Source organism: Physeter macrocephalus, chromosome 11 (assembly GCF_002837175.3).
Source record: "Physeter macrocephalus isolate SW-GA chromosome 11, ASM283717v5, whole genome shotgun sequence".
In the NCBI taxonomy this organism is placed as follows: domain Eukaryota; kingdom Metazoa; phylum Chordata; class Mammalia; order Artiodactyla; family Physeteridae; genus Physeter; species Physeter macrocephalus.
The window spans coordinates 13,508,684-13,533,503 of record NC_041224.1 but is presented as its reverse complement, the minus strand read 5'-3'; the positions used below and the strand labels follow the sequence as shown (position 1 = coordinate 13,533,503).

General features: G+C 46.8%; 1 long non-coding RNA gene across 4 annotated transcripts in view; it reads left to right on the top strand.

Annotated features, from left to right (window-relative positions):
* Positions 1-22,324, top strand: part of LOC114487108 (uncharacterized) — a 47,185-nt gene extending 24,861 nt beyond the window's left edge. For 2 of the 4 annotated variants that reach the window (XR_003681819.1, XR_003681818.1), the window contains 2 exons: positions 15,423-15,527; positions 20,365-22,324. This is a non-coding gene — a long non-coding RNA (uncharacterized lncRNA). Of the gene's footprint in view, positions 1-645; positions 990-12,820; positions 12,869-15,422; positions 15,528-20,364 lie in introns of those variants that run through there. The other 2 variants (XR_003681820.2, XR_003681821.2) reach the window with 2 other exon arrangements.
* The last annotated feature ends 2,496 nt before the right edge of the window (positions 22,325-24,820 follow it).

Here is a 24,820-nt window from a genome sequence, read left to right as displayed (position 1 = left end):
GGTTTTCTCAGGGTATATGCCCAGTAGTGGGATTGCTGGGTCACATGATAGTTCTATTTTTAGTTTTTTAAGGAACCTCCATACTGTTCTCCATAGTGGCTGTATCAATTTACATTCCCACCAGCAATGCAAGAGGGTTCCCTTTTCTCCACACCCACTCCAGGATTTACTGCTTGTAGATTTTTTTATGATGACCATTCTGACTGGTGTGAGGTGATACGTCACTTCAATGAATTCTTGATTCCTCTTTTCTCCTCACCCTCCAAGTTCAGTTTGTCAGCAAGAGCTATGAGTTCCACCTCTAAAATCAGTCTCAGCTCTTTACTTCTCTATCTCTCCTTCCATGATGAGTACCCAAGCCGCCATCCCCTCTCTCTACTATTAAAAATCACCCACCTGGTCTCCTTCATTCACCCTTGCCCCTCCTCCCACATTCCACACAAGAACCAGAGTAACTGTTTCCAAAAATAAACGAGTCCATGTTTACTGCACAGTTTTAAAACATTCGTGGGCTCCTCGCCAAGGCACACAAAGGTAGGTGGTTTCACAGCCCTGCCCTCTCTTCTTTTCTTCTCCAGGTGTGGTGTCCTGCTTTCTACACTGTGAAGATGCCAAGCCTGTAATGGCCTGAGGGCAGGGTTTCTCCACCTGGCGCCTCTGACATTTTGGATAATCCTTTGCATGGGGGTTTGTCCCCTGCACTGTAGTTCAGCAGCCTCCCTGACTGACCTCTAAACCCCAGATGCCGGTGGCACTGCCCCTCCACCACCTTGTGAGGACAGTATGTCCCCGGACATTAGCAAATGTTCCCCAGGGGCCAGCCCCTCCCTATTCCTCAGAACCTTCTTTGGAGCCTTAGAGCACTGGCTCTCCCTCTGGCTAGACTGCAGCCTCCACACACCTTCCTCCACCTTCACACCTGCAGCATCTTCTCGTCCTTCGGAGAGCAACTTAATGTCACTTTCCCTGATCAACCAATACTGTACAAGGTAACCTCTCACTCCCACTCTCTGTTCTAAATTGCTGTCTAAATGCTCACCGGTCTCTGGTATCTCTTTTGTTTAATTATTTGTTGACTTTCTGTTCCCACCTCTAGCCCCTGCCAAGATGCAGGCTCCTTGAGGGTTGTCATGTCCATCGTTTCATTGACACCTGGAATGGAGCCTGGCACATAGTAGATGCTTAGGACATCTTTGCTGAAGGAACGAATTCACAACGCTTTGATTTTTATTTATTTTTTTAAATTGAAGCGTATAGCTGATTTACGATGTTGTGTTAGTTTCAGGTGTACAGCAAAATGATTCAGTCATATATATATATATATATATATATATATATATATATATACACTTTTTCATGTCCTTTTCCATTATGGTTTATTACAGGATACTGAATATAGTTCCCTGTGCTCTACAGTAGGGCCTTACTGTTTACCTGTTTTATATATAGTAGTATATATTTGCTAATCCCAAACTCCTGATTTATCCTCCCCCACTTTCCCCTTTGGTAACCATAAGTTTGTTTTCTATGTCTGTGAGTCTGTTTTTGTTTTGTAAGTAAGTTCATTTGTGTCATATTTTAGATTCCACATATAAGTGGTATCGTATGATATTTGTCTTTCTTTGACTTACTTCACTTAGTATGAGCATCTCTAGGTCCATCTATGGTGCTGCAAATGGCAGTATTTCATTCTTTTTATGGCTGAGTAATATTCCATTGTATATATGTACCACATCTTCTTTACCCATTCATCTGTCAATGGACATTTAGCATGTTTCCATGATCTGGCTATTGTAAACAGTGCTGCAGTGAACATTGGGGCGCATGTATCTTTTCGAATTAGAGTTTTCTCTGGATATATGCCCAGGAGTGGGATAGCTGCATCGTATGGCAACTCTATTTTTAGTTTTTTAAGGTATGGCAACTCTATTTTTAGTTTTTAAAGGAACCTCCATACTGTTCTCCATAGTGGTGCGCCAATTTACATTCCCACCAACAGTGCAGGAGGGTTCCCTTTTCTCCACACCCTCTCCAGCATTTATTATTTTTAATGATGGCCATTCTGAGCAGTGTGAAGTGATACCTCATTGTAGTTTTGATTTGCGTTTCTCTAATAACTAGCAATATTGAGCAGCTTTTCATGTGCCTATTGGCCATCTGTATGTCTTCTTTGGAGAAATGTCTACTTAGGTCTGCTGCCCATTTTTCGATTGTGTTGTTTGTTTTTTTCTTATTGAGTTGTATGAGCTGTTTGTATATTTTGGAAATTAAGCCCTCATGAATTCACAACACTTTGAAACCCGTGTTTGTTTCTGTGTACTTGTCAGGCCGTTTTCATTTCTTTCCAGTTCTTTCTCTTCTTTCCTTTTTATAGCCTCTACTTTCCCTTTAGGGTCCCCATTTCTGCTCTGTTGTCTTTTTTTCCTTCTCTTCATCATAGCACAGGTGACAGTTCCCACATTAATCTGATTCAACATCTTTCATAACAGAAACACAGGCTAGTCAAACACGACACAGATAAAGTCTCAGTTAAGCAACAGGCTCTCGTGGTCAATGTCATTGGACTTCACATAGCAGGAGGGTCTCCCGGACACAGAAGGTCCCAGGAGTTGCCTGGAACTAGAGAGGACAGCCCTGGGGGGAGTCCCGGGCACCTCTTGCTCAGTCTCTTGTCCTTCCTTCACTCTGAGTGTTGACTTCATTCTTCCCTCTTGTTACAGCCCAGATCCCTGTGCGGGAACGAGACTTTGTTGAGTGTCTCCATGTGCCAGGCACCTCTGGGTGATGAGGATACAGTGGAGAACACAACAGACACAATTCTTTTTTTTTTTAAATTTATTTATTTATTTATTTATTTTTGGCTGCGTTGGGTCTTCGTTGCTGCCCGCGGGCTTTCTCTAGTTGCAGCGAGCAGGGGCTACTCTTCGTTGCAGTGTGCGGGCTTCTCACTGCGGTGGCTTCTCTTTGTTGCGGAGCACGGGCTCTAGGCACGTGGGCTTCAGTAGTTGTGGCACGTGGGCTCAGTAGTTGTGGCTCGTAGGCTCTAGAGCACAGGCTCAGTAGTTGTGGCGCACGGGCTTCGTTGCTCCGCGGCATGTGGGATCTTCCCGGATCAGGGCTCGAACCCGCGTCCCCTGCAATGGCGGGTGGCTTCTTAACCACTGCGCCACCAGGGAAGTCCCAGCAGACACAATTCTGATGTCATGGAACTAACGTTCTCTGACACTGCACTTGCTATATGTTTATTACTAAAGGCGTATCAAGAACCAGGCTCTAACCTTATACCAAGGATACAGTGGGCAAAACACACAAACATAATTGTATATGGTGATAGGTTAATTCATTTAGTCAATAGTCTGCATTTCTATATGAACCTACGGCAGGAGGGACTTGATTTGGTTTGAGAAACTGGGGAAATTTTTTTTTAAATGTGATTTAAATGAACCTTATTTTTTACAACAGTTTGAGGTTTGCAGAGAGATCATGAATATAGTTCAGAGAGTTCCCATCTATCCCAAACCCGTTTTCTCCTATTATGAACATCTTATATTACTGTAGCACATTTGTCACCAGTAATGAGCCTATATTGATACATTATTATTAACGGAAGTCCATACTTTTTTCAGATTTCCTTACTTTGTACCTGATGTTCTTTTTAGTTCTAGGAGCCCACATTGCAATCATCATGTCTGCTTAGGCTCCTCTTGGCTGTGACAGTGTCTTGGATTTTTATTGTTTTTGAGGACAACTAGTTGGGTATAGTGTAGGATGCACCTGTATTGGAGTTTTCCTCATAATCAGGCTGGGGTTATGGTTTCCGGGAGGAAGACCACAGAGATAAAGTGCCATTTTCATCATGTCATATCAAGGGTACATCCTGTCCGCATGACCTCACTGTCGGTGTTGACCTTGACCATCTGGCTGACATAGTTTGCATCAGGTTTCTCCAATGTGAAGGTCTTTCCCTCCCCCTTTACACACTGTAAAGCAGCTACATTTTAGGGGGGAGGGTTGGTATGCTCCACCTCCTTGACAATGTGTTTTGTTTTTCATAGCTTTACCGAGGTACAGTTTACATGCCACGGAATTCACCCATCTTAAGTGGACAGTTTGATGCGTTTTAGTAAATTGACGTAGTTGTGCCTGAGGAAAATGGCCTTGGAGCTGACAGCCAAAGGATGAGGACGATCTAAATAGGCCAAGGCAGGGAAGGACCGTCCCAAGCAGGGGTCACAGCCTGTGCTAGCGCCTCAGGGGAGGAAGCTGGGCGAGTCCTGAATCGCCTAGAAAAGGTAGACTGTGTCGCGCTCCTTCACTGAATATGCTTCATAAATATTTTCCTCAGAACATTTAAAAGTCAACAGCATTTTATTGCCTAAGTGTGTAAATTCCAGTTCTGTGAAACACGTGTCTGTCTAGAGCAACTCCATCCCTGTTGGTTTATGCAAGGTTTTACCGTAACGATGAGTAAATATTAGGACAGTAAAATTCAGAATGGTCCCCATGCTTACTCTTAACTCTCCCAGTTGCTGGATACCTACTGACGTCTTAGGATCCACAACCAGAGACCAAGGCAAGTGGTATTTAAAATGCGCACAGTGTTCCTGAGAAGCTGGGGTAACCAGTTATGAAGCCAAGTGCCATAAGATGGGGAGGAAAGGAAGAGAAAATATAGACTTGAAAACGTTAGTGGGATATGGTGGATTTGGAGTACTCAGGTTGGAAGGAAGGCAGTTATACAGGGAAATGCAGAGATTCTTAGGGGTACGTTGAGACTGACCAGGCTCCCAGTTTTCCTCTTCGTTAGTCATGCATAGCTCCCATCGACAGCGTTAGGGTCCTGCTGAGGCAGACCCTTCTCGTTAATGACCCAGTGGAGTAAAAGGTTCAGTGGAGCCCCCAGGTGTCCCTGGAGGGAGGGACTGGGTCTGCCCAGTGCTGAAGTTTGTTCTGCAGTTTAATATAACAGTGGCCTAAAAGCAGAGGAGCCCAGTTAGGTGCAAGCGGCAAAGTGCGCCAACGTTGAGAGGGTGGTGGGAAGAAACACTGACAACTGAAAAAATTAAAAGCAGAAAGTACTTGTCAGAGAATTCAGCCAAATGAGGACAAAGGACAGCGCCCAAACATGAAAAGCTGGGTGTTTACAGGTGTACTTTGGAATATTGCGAGTTTGGTTCCAGAACACTGCAATAAAGCGAATATCAATAAATTGAGTTGCACACATTTTGTGGTTTCCCAGTGCATGTGAAAGTTATGTTCACACTCTACTGTAGTCTGTTAAGTGTGCTATAGCATTATGTCTAAAAAAATATTGTACATACTGTAATGAAAAAACACTTTCTTGCTAAAAGGTACTAACCATCATCTGAGCCTTCAGCAAGTTGTGGTGGTAACATCACAGATCACGGATCACAGATCAACATGACAAATGTAAGAACAATGAAAAAGTTTGAAATGTTGCAAGAATCACCAAAATGTGACTCAGAGTCACAAAGTGAACAAATGCTGTTGGGAAAATGGCACCGATAGACTTACTCAATGCAGGGTTGCCACAGACCTTCAATTTGTAAAAAATGCAGTATCTGCAAAGCACAATAAAGCGAAGCACGATAAAAGCAGGTCTGCCTGTACACAAATATCCAAAAGAAAAAAAATGTTGAAGAAGGATTCATCGGTAAATGTTTGGACATTAAAACCAGAAGTCACTTTAGGCATTTCGAACAGAGAGGGATTTAATATAGGAAATTGAGTCATAAAACTGGTGGAAAGGCTGGGAGAGCAAAAAGGCAGAAGGTGGTATTACCCAGAGATCGGAAACGCAGGGAGCTGGGGACACATTCCAGGCAGTTAATTCTGGATGTTGAAAGCTGTTTATCACCCGGTGTTCTAAGAACAGCTCTGTAGCTTTTCTGATCTTTGTGCCTCCCTTAGGTATGGGTTAGATTATAATCCCAAGGCTTAATTTTTTTTCACATCTTTATTGGAGTATAATTGCCTTACAATGGTGTGTAAGTTTCTGCTGTACAGCAAAGTGAATCAGCTATACATATACATATATCCCCATATCCCCTCCCTCCTGCGTCTCCCTCCCACCCTCCCTATCCCACCCCTCTAGATTGTCACAAAGCACAGAGCTGATCTCCCTGTGCCATGCGGCTGCTTCCCACTAGCTATCTGTTTTACATTTGGTAGTGTATATATGCCCATGCCACTCTCTCACTTTGTCCCAGCTTCCCCTTCCCCCCTGTGTCCTGAAGTCCGTTCTCTACGTCTGCATCTTTATTCCTGCCCTGCCATTAGGTTCATCAGTATGGTTATTTTTAGATTCCATATATATGTGTTAGCATACGGTATTTGTTTTTCTCTTTCTGACTTTACTCTGTATGACAGACTCTAGGTCCATCCACCTCACTACAAATAACTCAATTTCATTCCTTTTTATGGCAGAGTAACATTCCATTGTATATATGTACCACATCTTCTTTATCCATTCATCTGTCGATGGACACTTAGGCTGCTTCCATGTCCTGGCTATTGTAAATAGAGCTGCAATGAACATTGTGATATATGTATCTTTCTGAATTATGGTTTTCTCAGTGTATATGCCCAGTAGTGGGATTCCAAGGCTTAATTTTATGACCTGTATGACATGCAGAGCCCTGTAGGGGCTCAAGGCCACGGCAGTGATCTTGTAGTAATGGACAAGACTGAAAGCTTGTCCATGGCGTCTTAAATTTGGCGAGCAGGCCATTCATACAGCTGGGCTCCCTTGGTTTTGCCTTCCTCTGATTCAGCCCAGGGTTTGTTTGCTCTGCATGACGGGCTGACATTTATGTAAATCAAGGGATGGTATGTGTGCCTTTTCCTTCTGGGCGTGTTCCAGGGGGAGGAGAGCATCTGTGCTCCAGGTGTGAGTTTGATGTACCTAATAGCCTGATCTTATGCCAGGGCTGGTGAACAGTTTTGTGGACAGTCAGGGTTCCGTGAGTTTTTGAAGGAAGCAGTTTGGGAGGAGCTCAATGGTGAGTTTGCAGGAAGATGTAGTGAGGAAGCTGTTTCGGTTTCTAGAACGCTGTGCTGGTCTCTCTCAGGGGCCAGCGTACTGCGGCTCATTCCTCGGGCTCCTCCTTCATCCTGCCGCCTCCGTGCTGTCCCTTCCTCCTTTGCTCTCTTGGGTCAGTCCTCCCTGCATGTGGTAGGAGCAGGGTTCCCAGACGTTGCCCAGCTGATCTTCTCATTGATAATAGCTCTGTGGACAGAGGCTGTGGTACTAAGTGACAAGTCTTTCTGTTCTGAGGCCCCTGCTTGCTACTCTGGAGCAGGTTGATGGCTCAGTTTCCAGACTGACGTGTGTCTCTTCTTTGGCATTTACTCTTCACTTAAGTGGGAAGATTCTGTACCAAAAAACAAATGTTTCCACTGAATTCTATCCCGAAGAGCTTTCCAACCTCCCTAAAGTAGGGTCGAGTTCGCCAGCCTAAGTTTGTCCTGAGCTTGGCTGGGTATCCCACCTGTTCTCCTATCTACCCCCAGTAAGCACTGGGCTGTTCTAACCAAATTACTCAGTAGGGGTCTCCCCCAACCCCATCCTCTCTGTCCCCACATATGGCTCCCTCCTTCACACTCTGCCACTGCTAAAAGCTGTTTCAGCAGGGAGGGTCTTACTACAATGGTCTCCCAGCATCTCCTAACCCCACCCTGCCCAAGGAAGGTGACATTCTGGGCAGCTTCTTAAGGAATATGATCAGAAAGGCTGCGATTACCTCTCCTGCATGTGATCTCCAGGAATGCCCAGACTCAAGAGTTCAGCCAAGCTGATCAAAGGGACACAGTTTCTCCCATGCACTGTGATTGACGGTTTGCAAAGCATTTACATTTTAACACACGTTCTTAATTTGATCCTCACATTCAATATTTTTCCCAGATGACAAAATAGAAGCTCAGGGAGTAAGGAATTTCTGCCTGGTTATATAATGGAAAGCTGGGCCAGGAAGCAAGTCCAGATCGTCAGACTCTGACTTCTAGACTTTTTTCTGTACCAGACAAAGGACTAGCCTAGGAAGATGTTAGGAATGTGAGTGTTTACAGCAAATGTGTCCTTGCAAGTTCAAAAAGATGAATTTACCCTTCCGAGCCTGGCAAGGGTACACTTTTGCAAAGGAAGCCTCCTGTGAATGGTGGAGAGGTAGGTTTGTGAAATCAGAGTATGGCTGTAGAGGACCTGCCTCTGCAGGGGGAGATATTCCAGTACATTTTCCAAAGGTAGTGTCTTTTGATTAAAAGACATTAGAAAAAGCAGGTCTGTTCAGTGCATGATTGAAAGAAGAGTGGTTTGACTAAACCCCTGACAAAGGTAGTTGGAGCATGGTACGTGTTCATCCCTCTGAGGCTAAAACTTATGCCCTAAGAGGAGGAGGAGAGAGTCCTCTATATTTAAGAGGACTTAAAATATATGGCTATTTCTCTGCTGTGACACGCCTAGACCTTACACTTCTGGTATGTTGGAAATTGCCGACCAAACTTAACTCTCCAGGATTCAGGACTCATCTGGGTTTGCCTGGAGGGCTGGCAAGGCAGATCCCAGGCCTAGCACCCATCCTGAAGGGCAATCTTTTTTTAAAAAAGTTTATTTATTGAAGTACTGTTGATTTACAATGTTGTGTTAATTTCTACTGTACAGCAACGTGATTTGGTTAACCGTATACATACGTTTGTTTTCATATTCTTTTCCATTATGTTTCATCACAGGATATTGAGTACATTTCCTTGCGCTATACAGTAGGACCTTGTTGTTTATCCATCCTATATATAATAGTTTGCATCTGCTAATCCCAAACTCCCAATCCATCCCTCCCCCACCTCCCCTTCCCCCTTGGCAAACTCTCTATGTCTGTGAGTCTGTTCTGTTTTGCAGATAAGTTCTTTTGTGTCATATATTAAGAGTCCACATATTATATAAGTGATATCATAGGACATTTGTCTCTCTCTTTCTGACTTCACTTAGTATGATAATCTCTAGTTGTATTCATGTTCCTGCAAATGGCATTATTTCATTCTTTTTTATGGCTGAGTAGTATTCCATTGTATATATGGAATACCACATCTTCTTTATCCATTCATCTGCCATTGGACGTTTAGTTTGTTTCCATGTCTTGGCTATTGTAAATAGTGCTGCTATGAACATAGGGGGCGCATGTATCTTTTTGAATTATAGTTTTGTCTGGATATATGCCCAGGAGTGGGATCACTGGATCATATAGTAATTCTATTTTTACTTTTTTGAGGAACCTCCATTCTGTTTTCCATAGTGGCTGCACCAATTTACATTCTTACCAACAGTGTAGGAGGGTTCCCTTTTCTCCACATCCTCTCCAGCACTTGTTATTTGTAGATTTTTAAATGATGGCCATTCTGACCATTGTGAGGTGGTGCCTCATTATAGTTTTGATTTGCATTTCTCTAATAATTAGCGATGTTGAGCATCTTTTCATGTGCCTGGTGGCCATGTGTATGTCTTCTTTGAAGAAATGTCTATTTAGGAATTCTGCCCATTTTTTGATTGGGTTGTTTGGTTTTTTGTTGTTGAGTTGTATGAACTGTTTGTATATTTTGGATATTAAGCCCTTGTCAGTTGCATCATTTGCAAATATTTTCTCCCATTCCATAAGTTGTCTTTTTGTTTTGTTTATGGTTTCCTTTGCTGTACAAAAGCTTGTAAGTTTGAATAGGTCCCATTTGTTTAGTTTTGGTTTTATATCTATGGCCTTGGGAGAGACTGACCTAAGAAAACATTGGTACAATTTATGTCAGATAATGTTTTGCCTATGTTCTCTTCTAAGAGTTTTATGGTGTCCTATCTTATACTTAAGTCTTTAAGCCATTTTGAGTTTATTTTTGTGCATGGTGTGAGGGGACTGTTCCCACTTTATTGACTTACATGCAGCTGTCCAGCTTCCCCAACACTACTTGCTGAAGTGACTGTGTTTTTTCCACTGTATATTCTTGCTGAAGGGCAAGCTTTAGCACAGCAGGGCCATACATCATCCTCCTGAGTGCTCCTCACAGCGTTAGGAGTGCTCAGAAACCTACACAATGGCCCAACATGGGGAGGATGGGGCGTGTGATTCAGGCTTCTCTCTTCTTTAGGGAGAACGGGCATTAGCAGGTGGGCTGTCTTGATGTCCAGGGCCTTGAAGAGAAGCCTCAGCCTGAATGCAGACCCCTGAGCAGCAGGAGACAGGACTGGGGGGAGGAACCTTCCTGGGACCTTCAGGCCTTGAGAGGTTGGGGCAGTGCCTAGCCTAGTAGGGAACCACAGTTAGACTTGGAGAAAGAAGTGCGTGCCACGTGGTTGTGAAAGGACGCCCATACCCATGAGATCCCCCAGAAATGATGACAGAGGCTTTTGGGGTGGCCGGGGAGTCCTACAATGGTAGACAGGGTCAGAGCTAGAGAACTACTTCATATAATTTTACTGTGTAAGGTCTTGTTTGGGGTCTGTCCTCGGCCAACAAGCAGAGCTCCCACCCTCCTACTGAGTGAATGCACAGAGGTGGAACAGCTTGAGGCCACCAATGAGCAGAAACAGCCAGAGGTGGCCTCAGGGCTTGGAAAGCTCACCGAGTGAGCATCCGTGTTTGGTTTGGCTCACGAGAAGGGCATCCTCTCTGCTCAGTAAACCCCAGATCAAGGGCTGATCACCTAAGGTATGCGAAGCAAAGGTGGCAGGCAATCTTTCATTAGGTTTCCCGGGATAGGGCCATGCCTGGCTCACCTTACCTTCTCACCTCTCATTGGTACCTAATATATATTATCTGTAGACCCTGACTGAATTGGATGACAAGGCCAGAGCTCCTTCTTGGCCACACTCTACCACCCTGTCATCCCTCATCTTTATCCCTCCAGAGCGCCCCCAGGGGAACCCTAGTAGGTCCCACCTAATGGATCCAGAGTGAGAGGAAGCCCAGAGAAGTGAGGGATATAGTTTGCATGGAGGCCAAAACAGAAGGAATGGGGGGAGTGTGTTCAGTGAATGCCAGGAGATGGGGGAGGTGGCTGGTCACCTAATTACCAGCTAGGTTACTGCTCCCTCGGTATCCCTGGCTGCACACGTCTGCCCTGTGAATGGCACCACAGGGTTAAAGTACCATAACTGAGGTCAGAAGGCAGAAGCAAAACATCCCATGAACACTGTCACCTCCAGGGCTGACACTGGGAAGTCTCCTGAGCTCTGCATCTGGACGTGATATCAGGAGGCCAGGGAGGACGTGGCGGGTAGCAGGAAGTTGAGGGCTTGCAATGTTTACCATCCTTGTTTGAGCACAAGAAGATTCTGGAGGCTGGGCGCTTTGAGAAGGTCTTCAGTGACCCAGAGGCAGCACTCAGTCTCCAGAATGCGGCGTGACACCTACATTTGGGGTCTCTGTCCTCTTGGCAGAGCTGGCTTCCCACAGAACCCCGTGCTCAGAAGGGCCCTGCACGTGGCTAATGCTCTGCTGCTGCCATCTTGAAATCCTTTATTTTTCTTATTTAATCACTTTTCTACTGTGGCAAAGTATATATGTCCCAGTGTTTTACGATAATTAGAAATAAAACACACCCACACACTTCATAAAATTTCTCATTTTAAAGTATACTATTGGGACTTCCCTGGCAGTTCAGTGGTTAAGAATCCGCCTGCCAATGCAGGGGACATGGGTTTGAGCCCTGGTCCGGGAAGATCCCACATGCCGCGGAGCAGCTAAGCCCATGCGCCACAACTACTGAGCCTGCACTCTAGATCTGGACGTGATATCAGGAGGCCAGGGAGGACGTGGCGGGTAGCAGGAAGTTGAGGGCTTGCAATGTTTACCATCCTTGTTTGAGCACAAGAAGATTCTGGAGGCTGGGCGCTTTGAGAAGGTCTTCAGTGACCCAGAGGCAGCACTCAGTCTCCAGAATGCGGCGTGACACCTACATTTGGGGTCTCTGTCCTCTTGGCAGAGCTGGCTTCCCACAGAACCCCGTGCTCAGAAGGGCCCTGCACGTGGCTAATGCTCTGCTGCTGCCATCTTGAAATCCTTTATTTTTCTTATTTAATCACTTTTCTACTGTGGCAAAGTATATATGTCCCAGTGTTTTACGATAATTAGAAATAAAACACACCCACACACTTCATAAAATTTCTCATTTTAAAGTATACTATTGGGACTTCCCTGGCAGTTCAGTGGTTAAGAATCCGCCTGCCAATGCAGGGGACATGGGTTTGAGCCCTGGTCCGGGAAGATCCCACATGCCGCGGAGCAGCTAAGCCCATGCGCCACAACTACTGAGCCTGCACTCTAGAGCCCGCAAACCACAACTACTGAGCCCGTGTGCCACAACTACTGAAGCCCACACGCCTAGAGCCCATGAGCCGCAACTACTGAGCCCACGTGCCACAACTACTGAAGCCCGTGCATTCTAGGGCCAGCATGCCATAACTACTGAGGCTGCGTGCTGCAACTACTGGAGCCTACATGCCTAGAACCCGTGCTCCACAACAAGAGAAGCCACCGCGATGAGAAGCCCACGCACTGCAACAAAGAGTAGCCCCAGCTCGCTGCAACTAGAGAAAGCCCACGCGCAACCATGAAGACCGAGCACAGCCAAAAATAAATAAAATAAATAAATAAATAAATAATTTAAAAGTATACTATTGAGTGATATTAATCACAGTCACAGTTTAGTACAACCATCACCACTATCTATTTCCAAAACTTTTTCCTTACTCCAAATAGAAAATCTAAACCCATTAAGCAATAACCCTCCCTTTCCCTCTCCCTTCAGCCGCTGATAACCTCTAAGGCATTTTCTGTCTCTATGAATTCGCCTATTCTGGATATTTCATGTAAGTGGAATCATACAATATTTATCCTTTTATGTTAAGATTATTTCTTGGGACTTCCCTGGTGGTGCAGTGGTTAAGAATCCGCCTGCCAATGCAGGGGACACGGGTTCGAGCCCTGGTCCGGGAAGATCCCACATGCCGTGGAGCAACTGAGCCCGTGCACCACAACTACTGAGCCCGCGCTCTAGAGCCCGCGAGCCACAACTACTGAAGCCCACGTGCCTAGAGCCCGTGCTCTGCAACAAGAGAAGCCACCGTAATGAGAAGCCCACGCACCACAAGGAAGAGTGGCCCCCGCTTAACCTGCATGTTCATTTTGCAGTGGGCTCTGCAAGTTATGTTGCTGGTCCTGCCTCTCAGGGCTATTGTCAGATACTGAAGTCTAAGGCATACTTGAATCACCTCTCCCTTGGATGGTTTAGCATGTGTCACCCCTATTTAACCAGAAATTAGCCACCACACCTAGAGCCCACTTAGGTTTGCTGTACTCCTGTGGACAAACATGGTTTTTACTTCTCTGTATATGTCACAGTGCAGAGGGAGAGTGGTTTACTTAAGGTCACTGGCTCAAGGAAAGCATCCATGTCCACAGAGCTTACTTACGTCTGCGTTAATGCGACCTGTACCACGCAGTCTTCACCGACATGACTTGATTCCACTGTCTTTGCCAATGTGATTTAACCACTGCGGAAACGCTTGCCCGGGAAGATAAAAGCTGCAAATAACTTTATTATTTTAGGAACTTGCCCCAAACCCACTTAAAACTGCTTAGCCTTTCCATAGATAACATCGAATGACTGTTAACACACCTTGCTGTGCCCACAATCCTGAACTATTACATCAGGGGACTTAACGCAGTCATGATTCCCACCCTGAAAGACCCACCTTCGACCAGCTGAATGTCCTGACTTCACCTGCCCGACTCAGAGACGCTGTCAAGACTGCCAAGTAGTGACCTCTCTTACTGCTGGGAGCTTTGCTTTATCAACAGGCTATCTTGGTGGTATTTTATGGGAGCCTGTATTCAATAAGCTACAATTTTACTTTCTGCACAGTGCAGTTGCTCCAACCCTGTTTGATCCAATGTACATCCATCCATCCCTCTATTTATTCACTTATTCAACAAATGTTTATTGAGTGCCTACTATATGTTAGGCACCTTAGACACTAGCTCCATGATGACTGAGACAGATATGGCCCTTGTTTTTACAGAGCTCGCCCTCTGCTTCATCCTTCTGTCATGTTCCTGCTGCTAGAGAAAGCAGAGATTAAGAGCCGCTTTCAACTTGAATTTACTTAAAAATGGAGTTTTCTGCAGCAAACAAGTTGGATCTCTGCTTTTAAAATCTGGATCTCTGGACTTCGTTGGGGAGGAAAAACTTTTCCCCTACTCTCTTGTGTTCAGTAGCAGAGGGCCTGCGAATTTAACCAGCAAAAGTCAGATTAACAGGAGAAAAGGAAGATGAATTTGATTAATATTTTACATGCACAGAGTTCACAGAAAAAAAGTAAAACTCAAAGAGGTAGACTCAATTTGGGCATTTATATATCATCTTCAACAAAGGAAAGGAGGTTTAGGCTTCTAGAGACAATACATAGTGGAGAAGTGGCTGGGAAATATAAGGAGGAAACTAATGGAAGATAATGGTTTTTGTTTGTTTGTTTTGTTTTTTTTTTTAATATTTGGACACCCTGGGAGGCATGTGGGATCTTAGTTCCCTGACCAGAGATCGAACCCGTGACCCCTGCAGTGGAAGCGTGGAGCCCTAACCACTGGACCGCCAGGGAATTCTTGTGGGTTATTTTAATAAGGTCTGTTTATGCAGATTCACCTCAGTGACAACTCTGTCTTGGTGATAAGAGTCTCTCTCCTCTTTCTAGTACAGGAGAGGGGGAAACCTTCACCAAGGGAAGTTTATGCCCTGCTTTTAGGCAGAAAAGGGGAAAAGGAAGAACTCATCCTGCGTCTTGTTGATTCTCAGTTGCCTTCAGTTTAAAATAATCCTTACGCCAAAGTGGCATATTTGGGGATGGCACATCCTGGTCCCTTCAACTTGATCTTTAGAAGGCCAGGCAGCAAGATGGTCTTAGGATGAGTTTGTCACTCCTAATGATTACCTACCTTGTCAGGCCTGTGTTTCCTTACCTCTAAGGTGAGTCTTGTGTCCTGGTGCCACCCTGTGCAGCCAGTGCAGGGACAGAGCCCAGGGCTTGGAAACCGTAAGGTGGCCCGAGTCCCCCAGTACAGCCCTTTCAAACCCAGCTCCCAGTTGGTGAAATGACCCAGCGGCCCATCCCAGGAGAACCCCCAGAGGAATGTTTCCAGGATATGTGATCAGCCTGGTAAGGAAGGGGGCCTATTAGAAGATTCTCCAAGAGGTATGATGGACCAAACCGGTTTGTAAAGCAGCTCCAGCCACTTGGGGGTGGGGAGTGGACTGCTACGTGTCTAGATGAACACAAATCTGGACGCTCAAACCGTTCTCTCGACGTTTGGTTTGCTTTTAACTTAAGATGGGCTTTCACTTTTCTTCCCTTTTTATCTTTTCTGCAGCCGGGTCCTCGAGATGCTCCAGCCCAGCCTGTTTATCTTGTGAGCTGCCGAAGGCCCACGCTCCCCTGCCGCAGCTCCGTCCCCGTGTGATTACATCTTTCCTTGGTAATGGGGTTTTGACTGGCCTTTTGTATAATGCTAAGCCACAATGGCACTGGAATATTCTCCCCTTATTTTTATCCGCCGCTTTTATTTCCTGAGCTGTTTTGTTAAGTGTGCCTGTTTCTGGTTTTTGCTCCTGGTCAGGAAAGGGGCCCAGGATTCAGGGAGAAGGTCAGATGCCCTGGTGTGTCAATTGGTCTTTCAAAGAACAAAGCAGGAGTTGATCACCTGCTGAAGCTCAGGGCCAATGCAGAGCTGCCTCCCGAGAGGCCAATCAATTTCAATTAAGGAGATTAAAAGCCCCCGAGCGCAGGGAGGGCTGGTCACGGGTTTCTGAATGCCTTGCTTCTCCAGCAGCCTGAAAGCAGGCCATGGGCCCCAGAAGCGCTGGACGGTGTCCTCTGGGCCAATGTCAAGACAGCAGTGAGGGGTCAAATGCAAAAGGAGAACCTGGCTGAAGGGGCTCGTGATTCTTCAGGGGGCCCTACTGGCATCTGGGGCAGGACGGACCTGTCAGTGTCCTCAGCCCCATCAAGTATCCAGTATCCCTAGTCACTGGGCTGTCCCAACCCAGCCCAATCCCTACCCCCGCTTCCTGGTGGGACCGCCCTGGGCTCCCGGCAGCTGCCTCTGATTTGCTGCGTAGGTGAAGGGCAAGCCTTCTGCAGCTTCCGGGCGGAGAGCTGGTTCTCCTCGTCTGGACCCTCCTTCTCCTCTGGGCATCCCAGAGGCTCCGTGTCTGCCACCTTTGCAAGCTGCTCGGGCATCCTAGAGGCCACCCCCCCCCCACCAAGGGGTAAGGGCAGAGGCCAGAGTGGGGCGTCTGGTGGAGGAGAGGGGGCTTTGGCATCACACAGACCCAGGGCTGAGCCCGCCTCTGCCTCTTACTGGCTCTGCGTTGGCCCTGAGTCAGCACGTGACCAGCCTGTGCTTGTTTTTTTTTTTTTAAACCAGTGGACAAACCCAGGGCATCCAATCTGTGCCCAGGCATCCAAGTGAGCCTCACTTTCCATGTTTATAAAAGGGGGCTCTCCACCCCGGTCTCACAGGGTTTGCCGGGCTCACAGCGAGAACGGTATGTACCTAACGTGTCTGATGTCCCCAAGCGCCCTCTGATTGTGGTGGCCCAGGGTAGACAGGGGACCGGAGGCAAAAATTACACTCAGCTCCCCAGACCTGGAGGTTTTTGTTCAGAAGCCAATAAATCAACAACATCGCGAGGATTCGACGCATGTACTTTGTGCGCTGTAAATGCTAGGTGGGTGTCGAAGGCCGGGGGCGGGAGAACGGGGGCCATGGCAAGAAGAGTGTGCAGGATGCCGGGGAGGAAGGGGGAGGAGACTCCAGGAGGGGGCGTGGCCTGAGGCTGATGGAAACCACGGTGTCCGTCAGGCGGGAAAGAGAAGCCAGGAACAGCTTCGTGGGCAGCCGCAACTACAAAGACCAGCACAGCCTTTGCTGGGAAGTCCAGGAGGCTGAAGCCACCGTCCCCACGGCCCTCGGGGGTGAGGTTCCCTCGAAGGACTGGCTGTTCATCAGGGGGGTCTCTTCCTTCTTTCTCGGCTGCTTACCTTCTGGCTACTTTCCTATTAACAAGACAGCCTGGGGAATGCAGGGGGCAGGGAGGGAGACTCATTTCAGGCCATTTGGCTTCTTGTTTGATAATCTAAAGGACAGGATGGCCTCTGTAGAAAGTGACCTTATCAGGAAGGATGGGGTCAGAGAGCTCCAAACCCTTGTGGGGAGCCAGGTACAGGGCGGGTCACAGACTTACCCAAGGTCACCCTCGTTAACGGCAGGGCCAGTCTCCTGCTGTCCTGCTACACCCCCCAGCCTCCCGGGCCTGCTTTCATCCCTGACCTACTTCTCCCAGGATAATTGAGAAATGAGTGACGGGAGCTGCAGGCTTCTGCTTGCTGGCGAGAGCTGGGTGGCTGTTCATAAACTTTTAAAGCATCTGGACCTTTCTCTAAAACAACAACAACATCAGTCTCAGGCACGTTGCATTATATAAAAATGGTCTTATTCTTGATACACATTTATTTCACAAACGCAGAAAAGTGGAACGTACCATTTATACCGAAGAGGAGGAAATGATTGCTATAAGGAGATTTAAGGTTGCTAAGAAGGGGGTAGGAGAGTTTCCTAAAGGAATCCCACCTCGAGGTGGGACTGGCTTTGTGGGAGGGATGGGATTATGAGCCCCAGCCCTTCCTTCCTGAGATGGAGACCTGAGAGATGGCACGAGGTAAGGTTGTGGCCCCCAAGTCAGGCAGTAGGAAGGGGATGGCGTGTGATGTGTCCTAGGACCTGCCTTCAAACCCAGCACCTTGTAGGGACAGGTTTGTGTCCTGGGGAGCTGGCTTTGTCATGTCATGTCATGGGAACCCTGCCAATTTTGTTAAGGACCCGAGGGAGGAAATGCTGCCAGTAAAGGAAGCACCAGACGGCAGGAGGCTCAGCCTCAGCCACGGGGCCTTGGGTTATCAGTAGCAGAGCCAGAGTCTCTGTCCGTTCGGGTTGCTATAGCAAAATACCACAGACTGGGGGGCTTAAACAACACACATTTATTTCTCACACTTATGGAGGCTGGAAGTCTGAGATCAAGGTGCCAGCAGACTTGGTTCCTGGTAAGGCCTCTCCTCCTGGCTTGCAGACGGCCACCTTCTCACTGTGTCCTCACAGGGCAGAGAGAGAACACTCTGGTGTCTCTTCCTCTTAAAAGGGCACTAATGCCATCATGGGGGCCTCACCCTCATGACCTCATCTAAACCTAATTTCCACCCAGAGGCCCCGCCCCCTTATACCATCATACTGGGGGTCAGGGCTTCAACATGTGGATTTTGGGGGGACACGGACATTCAGCCCATAACACCTGGGCTCCATGCCTCCCCATCATCTCTTTGTCTCCCTAGTCATTTATGCTGGCCTCTGGGCAGTGCTTCTCAAGGTGTCCATGGTAAGGAACCAGTTTTTTTTTCTTTTTTCTTTTGGCCTCCCCCCTCAGTTTTCAGGATCCTACTTCCCCGACCAGGGATTGAACCCAGGGCCATGGCAGTGAAAGCACCGAGTCCTAACCACTGGACCAGCAGGGAAGTCCCAAGGACCAGTTCCATTATTTGCAATGAAGTATGATGTGTGCTGAGAAAAATGAGATGATTGTATGAAATACAAGCTCATTTCTTTTTTATGATTGGGTTCCATGCCCTAGCACTGCTGTTGAATTGGCATGAATGCCCCTGAATGTTCCTGCTTGCTTTCTGTCTCCATCTCATTCTGGAGCAGGGACCGAGCCTTTGAGGGCCTCCCGCTGCAGACCACCCTTTCAGTGGCGCTGTTTAGAGCTCCACAGAAAGTACGACATCAGCCATGGAGGGTTGTTATCTGAAGCTTCCAGAGACAAAATGTCATGAGCCCCAGCTCAGCAAGGTCCTCACTGGGCCTTTTCACCTTTGTTTTCTTGGGACGTGTGGGGTCTGTAAGGAGGATGGTAATCTGGTTGCCTCTCTCTCAGTGGCATTCTGAGGTAGCAGAAGCACAGGCCTGAGTCAGAGAGCGGAAGGCAAATCTACCTCCCCCACTTGTGAGCTGTGTGAATTTGGGGTGAGCGATTAACCGGTATGTGCCTCAGTTTCTCCATCTAGCAAATGGAGGTGATGGTAGCTTCCCCTCAGGGAGCTTCCCCTCAGGGAGGTGAAGATTAAGTGAGACGTGCCTCAACTAGGCACGGTGCCCCATCACTCTCTCTTCCTCCTTCCTCTGAAGAAGGGCCCCAGTGGAGAGGTAGGACTCTGCCCCAGGGGAGAGAGGCGTGCGCTTGACAAGAGCAAAGGGGCCTCTTTCACAAAATCACAGGATGTCTGAAAAGAGGGTCTGAGTCAGCACAACTTCTGGAATCCAGACAGGAGTGAAGATTTCCCTGGAGAAAATTTCCCCAGCAAGAGCACTGGAGCAAGAAAGGTAGGATGTCAGCTCAACTCAGGCCGGTTGACCAGATGGCTCAAATTTCAAATCCTGCATTCAGATTTTCCAGGAAATGATGCTCTGACCAGAGAGGAGACTGACCTCCGTGGTATTTAAGATAAATACAATGCATGTGAGCACCAAATAGCTGGTATGTCTGTGGTTTCTGGGTTTCGCTCAGTAAGCCTCAAAAGCACGATCTTGGGGCGTTGAGATGAATGCCGGGAGACCTGGGGCCTGACACTCATCGTCAGCAAAGTGGCAGCAGAGGGCCCTGTATTCGTTTGCTCAGGCTGCTGTAACAAAGTCCTGCGGACTAGGCCGCGTAAACAACAGAGATTTCTTGTCTCACGTTCTGGTGGCTAGAAATCTGAGGTCAAGGTGTGGGCAGAGTTGGTTCCTTCTGAGGGCTGTGACAGAAGGGTCTGTTCCAGGCTTCTCTCCTTGGCCTGTGGTTGGCTGTCTTCCCCCTGTGTCTTCACGTTGTCTTGTGTCTTGTGTCCCAATTTCCCCTTCTTATAAGGACACCGGTCATGTTGGATTAGGGCCCACCCTAATCATGTCACTTTAAATTAATTACCTCTGTAAAGGCCCTATCTCCAAATACAGTCACATTCTGAGGTCCTGGGGGTGTAGGGACTCAACATATGAATTCTGGGGCCAATTCAGCCCATTAGAGCCCTTTAACCAACTGGTCTCAATTTCACCAGCAGAGAAATAATGGGTGAGCCTGTGGTTTTCCAGAAGGTTCAGCCTACAATTGTGCATCAACCTGCCAAATGCAGCTGAATGTGTGACTTAGGCCATGTCATCTTTCCAGGTTAAAATTTATTTATAAAGCACAGGTAATAAAAATAACATCTGTTTATCTCCCTAGGTGTTCTGAGCCTTAAGTTACAGATGCAGGGATGATGCGTTACAAAACCAAACAAATGAGTCCTTAGGACAGGCGACTCAGGCAAATCAACCATCACCACCACAACAAAAGAAGCTTTCAAACCCGCAAGAGAAGACAAGATTGTAATGCCTTCTTAACAACATGGCTTTATTGACGCAAGGCAAGGAAAACGACATTAAATTCTCTTGATTCTCTTTGAGATCTAATAATATGCTTTATTCAGATCTTATTCACATCCCTCTTCTCCCACGGGTCTCTCTCAGGAGCTGAAATTGGCCGGTTACAAAACAGAATTGGTTCTGCTGTCATTGGAAGCCGCAGAGGCGAACGTGTTTGCGAACACAAAATCTACCATGCTTTCTTTGGGAAATAAGGCACAGTTGGAAGAAAAAAAAAATCTCACTTCTAAACAAAATTGAAAGCATGGCTAACTTGAGATTTATTTGATTACAGTCTTTCTCTGGGCTAATCAGTTTTAGAACCCATTCCTGTTGGCACCGATGAGCCAATAAAATATCCAGCAGGAGAGAAGAAGTATCACATCAACTCAGAGAAACAAGGTTGTTCATTTTTTTTAAAAAGCATTGAATTAATGTTTACACTGCTGAGTCAAGTTATTTATACATATGCTATAGGTTTTGCATCTCCAGAATATGTTTGCATTAAGAGTATGATAAATTGTACCTGACTTACTTGTGAAAAGTCATCTTGAGAAAGATTTTTTTTCCCCTGGGAAAATATGGAAATGACACACGGTGTGTACAGCCAGAAACACCCAGCAGAAGGAGAGGCGGGTTTTTAGCTGTCACAATGGATGGTTAAGAATTTCGGATTTGGGTCAGTGTCATTATGCTCAAGTCACTTCACCTCGAAACCTCATTCTTCATCTCTAGAATAGGTTCCAAACTCCGTGTCTTCTGTAAATATTCAATAGGATAATACATGCACAGAGTTCGACATTAACCCTCCCAGAGGCCAGTAAGAATGCAATAAATGCCAGCTTCTCTATCATATTATTACAGAAGGGTGCTTGCATGCTTTACCTTTCGTCTGTGGAAAAATCACAAAAAGGATTAAGCTTGGTGAAAAGAAAGGTGGGTCTTGGGCCCCCTTAGCACATGTTTTCTCCATCCTTTCTAAAAAGTGATGTTAACAAGTTAGCAGGTGTTAGGGAGAAGGTGGAGTAACCAGAACACTCCTGCGTTGCTGGTGGGAATGTAAAAGAATGTAGACCTTTTGGAAAACTCTTTGGTGGCGCCTCAAAAGTCAAACAGATATGGCCCAGCCGTTCCACTCCTAGGTATATACTCAGGAGAATTGAAAACATGCATTCGTACAAAAACTGGTTCATAAATGTTCACCTCAGGATTATTTGCTGTAGTGGAAAGGTGGAAAGACACAGCTCAAGTGTCTAGCAACTAATGAATGGATAAACGACATATGCAACAGCCACGCCAGGGAATTTTATTTGGCAACAAGGGACAGTGAGGTGCGGACACAAGCTACAACATGGATAGACCCTGAAAACATGATGCTAATGGAAAGAAACCAGTCACAAAAGGCTACATACAGCATGATTTCGTTCATACGAAACATCCAGAATAAACAGCTCTATAGAGACAGAGAGTAATTAGTGGTTGCCTAGGGCTGGGAGGGAGGGCAGGAATGGGGAGTGACCGCTAATGGACACAGGGTTTCTTTTTGGAAGGACGAAAATTTTCTGGAATTAGAGAGTGATGATGGTCATACAACTTTGTGAATATTCTCAGAACACTGAACTGTACCTTCTAAAATGGTGAATTTTATGCTTTATGAATTGTATCTGGAAAAAAAATCAATGAATGCTTAAGGTGGAAAATAAGAAAACAAGGAAACAAAAATTGTCATTGTAGCATCCAGAGATAATCACTGCAAATGCTTTGATGTAGATCCTTCCAGACTGATGCAAATATATACATCTAAAAAAAATAAAATGGGATCATACCAAACATACTGTTGAGTGTAAGGTGGTTTTTTTTGTATTACTGTTACTTTTCCCCTCGATATTAAGAAATTGCCTCTCGAAACATAGGCGGGGGGGCTTCCCTGGTGGCGCAGTGGTTGAGAGTCCGCCTGCCGATGCAGGGGACGCGGGTTCGCGCGCAGTGGTTGAGAGTCCGCCTGCCGATGCAGGGGACGCGGGTTCGCGCCCCGGTCCGGGAGGATCCCACATGCCGCGGAGCGGCTGGGCCCGTGAGCCGTGGCCGCTGAGCCTGCGCATCCGGAGCCTGTGCTCCGCAACGGGAGAGGCCACAGCAGTGAGAGGCCCGCGTACCACAAAAAAAAAAAAAAAAGAGAAAGAAACATAGGCGGCATCCACCTCGGAGTCTTCTCAGATGTATTGCCTTTCCACTTTCCTTGGCCAAGCCGTGCTTCTTCTCTTTCCAAAGCTCTTCTCAGGACTTTTCAAGCGAATCTGTTCGCCTTGGATCACCAGAGTGCTTTCAGTTGCTTGCTGTCACAGCTTGGCCTGTTACAACCTATTTCATTCATACCCATGATTTCAGTGGAATTGATCCCTAAACCCATATTTCTACCTTTACCTCTATTCCATACGCTAGTCCTGCATCTCCAAATGCCTACTGGAAATTCCCACTTGAACATTAATCACTGACATTATCATAAGACTAAACTCGAACTCATTATATCTTTCAATGCCCCAGCCAGGCACAGCGGAAGATTTGAATTTTGAAGTGGACGTTCACGCCCACACTTGACCTTTCTCATTCAAGTCAAGCTTTTTAGAAGCCGTGGAAACCTACTCTGGCTAACTTAGAAAAGGTAGGTATGGAGGGAGATGGGGTAGCTCACACAATAGGCAGGGGGCAAGGCCGGGGAACCAGGTTTGGAAAAAGGGCAGGAAAATGGCATTCCAGGGGCTGCACGGCAGTGACCACAGCCAGGTCGGCCCCTGAGCGAGGTCTGGGCCGATGCCTGCTGCTGGTACAGGCATCTCTGCCGCCGCTGCCTGGGAGGCTGATGGTCCCGCGCCACTCTAGCAATTGCTCAGGCTGAAGAGAGCAGTCAGATATGGGACAGTGTAAAGAAAAACAAGCAACCTATCCACTTAGTCTTGGTTTCCTTAAACCAAGAAAAATGGAGATCATTTTCCTAACCACCTCATGGGATTGTAAGAAGGTCAGCTGGTATTTTGGAAGATACTTTGTAAACCACGAGCCCCTCCACAAGTGTGGGTTGTTTCTACTAAGAAGTGAGGTTTTCCTTCCAGTCTGTGTTCTGTTCCTGACGGTGTACCTCTCTTCCCCCTCAGGGTTTCCATATCCCCTCATGGCCCCCATATCCCCTCACTGCCTCCTGTTGGCTGAAAAAAATGCACAACACAAGAATTGTGAGTTAAGTTTTGTCTGGGGCAAAATGAGCGCTATAGCCCGGGAGACGGCGTCTCAGAGAGCGCTGAGAAACTGCTCCAGAGAGCTACGGGGGGAGGTCAGTGTAGGTGTGATTTTGGTAAAGGGGGTAGTACATGCAATCAAGCACACATTTTTTTGTAGAAGGTTCTGCTGGTCTCGTGAAGGTTACTGCTAGTCACGAGGCGCAGACGTCACCATGAAGGATTTTAGTGCTTTTCTAGATATGAGGAGATGCAAGAATTGGGCTCAGAAGATCTTCACCTGAAAATACCTATCTGAAGATCAGTTCTGCCAGTTTTCTCCGGAGCACAGAGGGCCTCCTTTCAGGGGGTGTTGAAGGTCAGCTGCTGCAGCGACTCATGATTGAATCCTTGTAGAGGTAGATGGCAAGTGCCAATTTGTAGGTGACACTCCAGATCCCCTCACGGCCCCCATATCTAAGCCATACGGTCTGGCTTATACGTCCTTCCTCCTCCTACCGGTCCCTTCCCATCATCATTGGCCCTTAGAATTCAGTTGCAGCAATGGAAACCGATCATTCCCAAGCTTGATGATACATCGGACTCACCTGGGGCAGTATTTCTGCTTCAGAGGAGCTGGGAGGAGACCTCCGAAGCCGTATTCTCAACAAGCCACTGAGGAGATCACAGCAGCAACAGACCCACCAACCCACCAATTGAAATCTACAAACTGAGTTTGTTACACGGAGCACTAGTCCTCTGAAAAAGGGTTCTATATTGAAATGTTTGTAAAACGCAGCCTCCAGAGATTCACAATTGAAGAGGTCCTGCAGGTGAGATACCTGTGAAACTGTCCAATCCAGAATGTCTAAGACCTAAGAGCTTGTGAGAGCTTCAAAGGTGTCGCTTGTTATGCTAACGAGGTGACTTTCGGAAGCACCTGAGGATGGGGGCTGGTTGCCATGGAGCCAGCCCTGTGATTGGAGGGTTGCACCTTTGAGTCCCACCCCCGCACCCAGTGGAGAGGGGCTGATGGCCAATGATGTAATCACTTATGCCTACGTA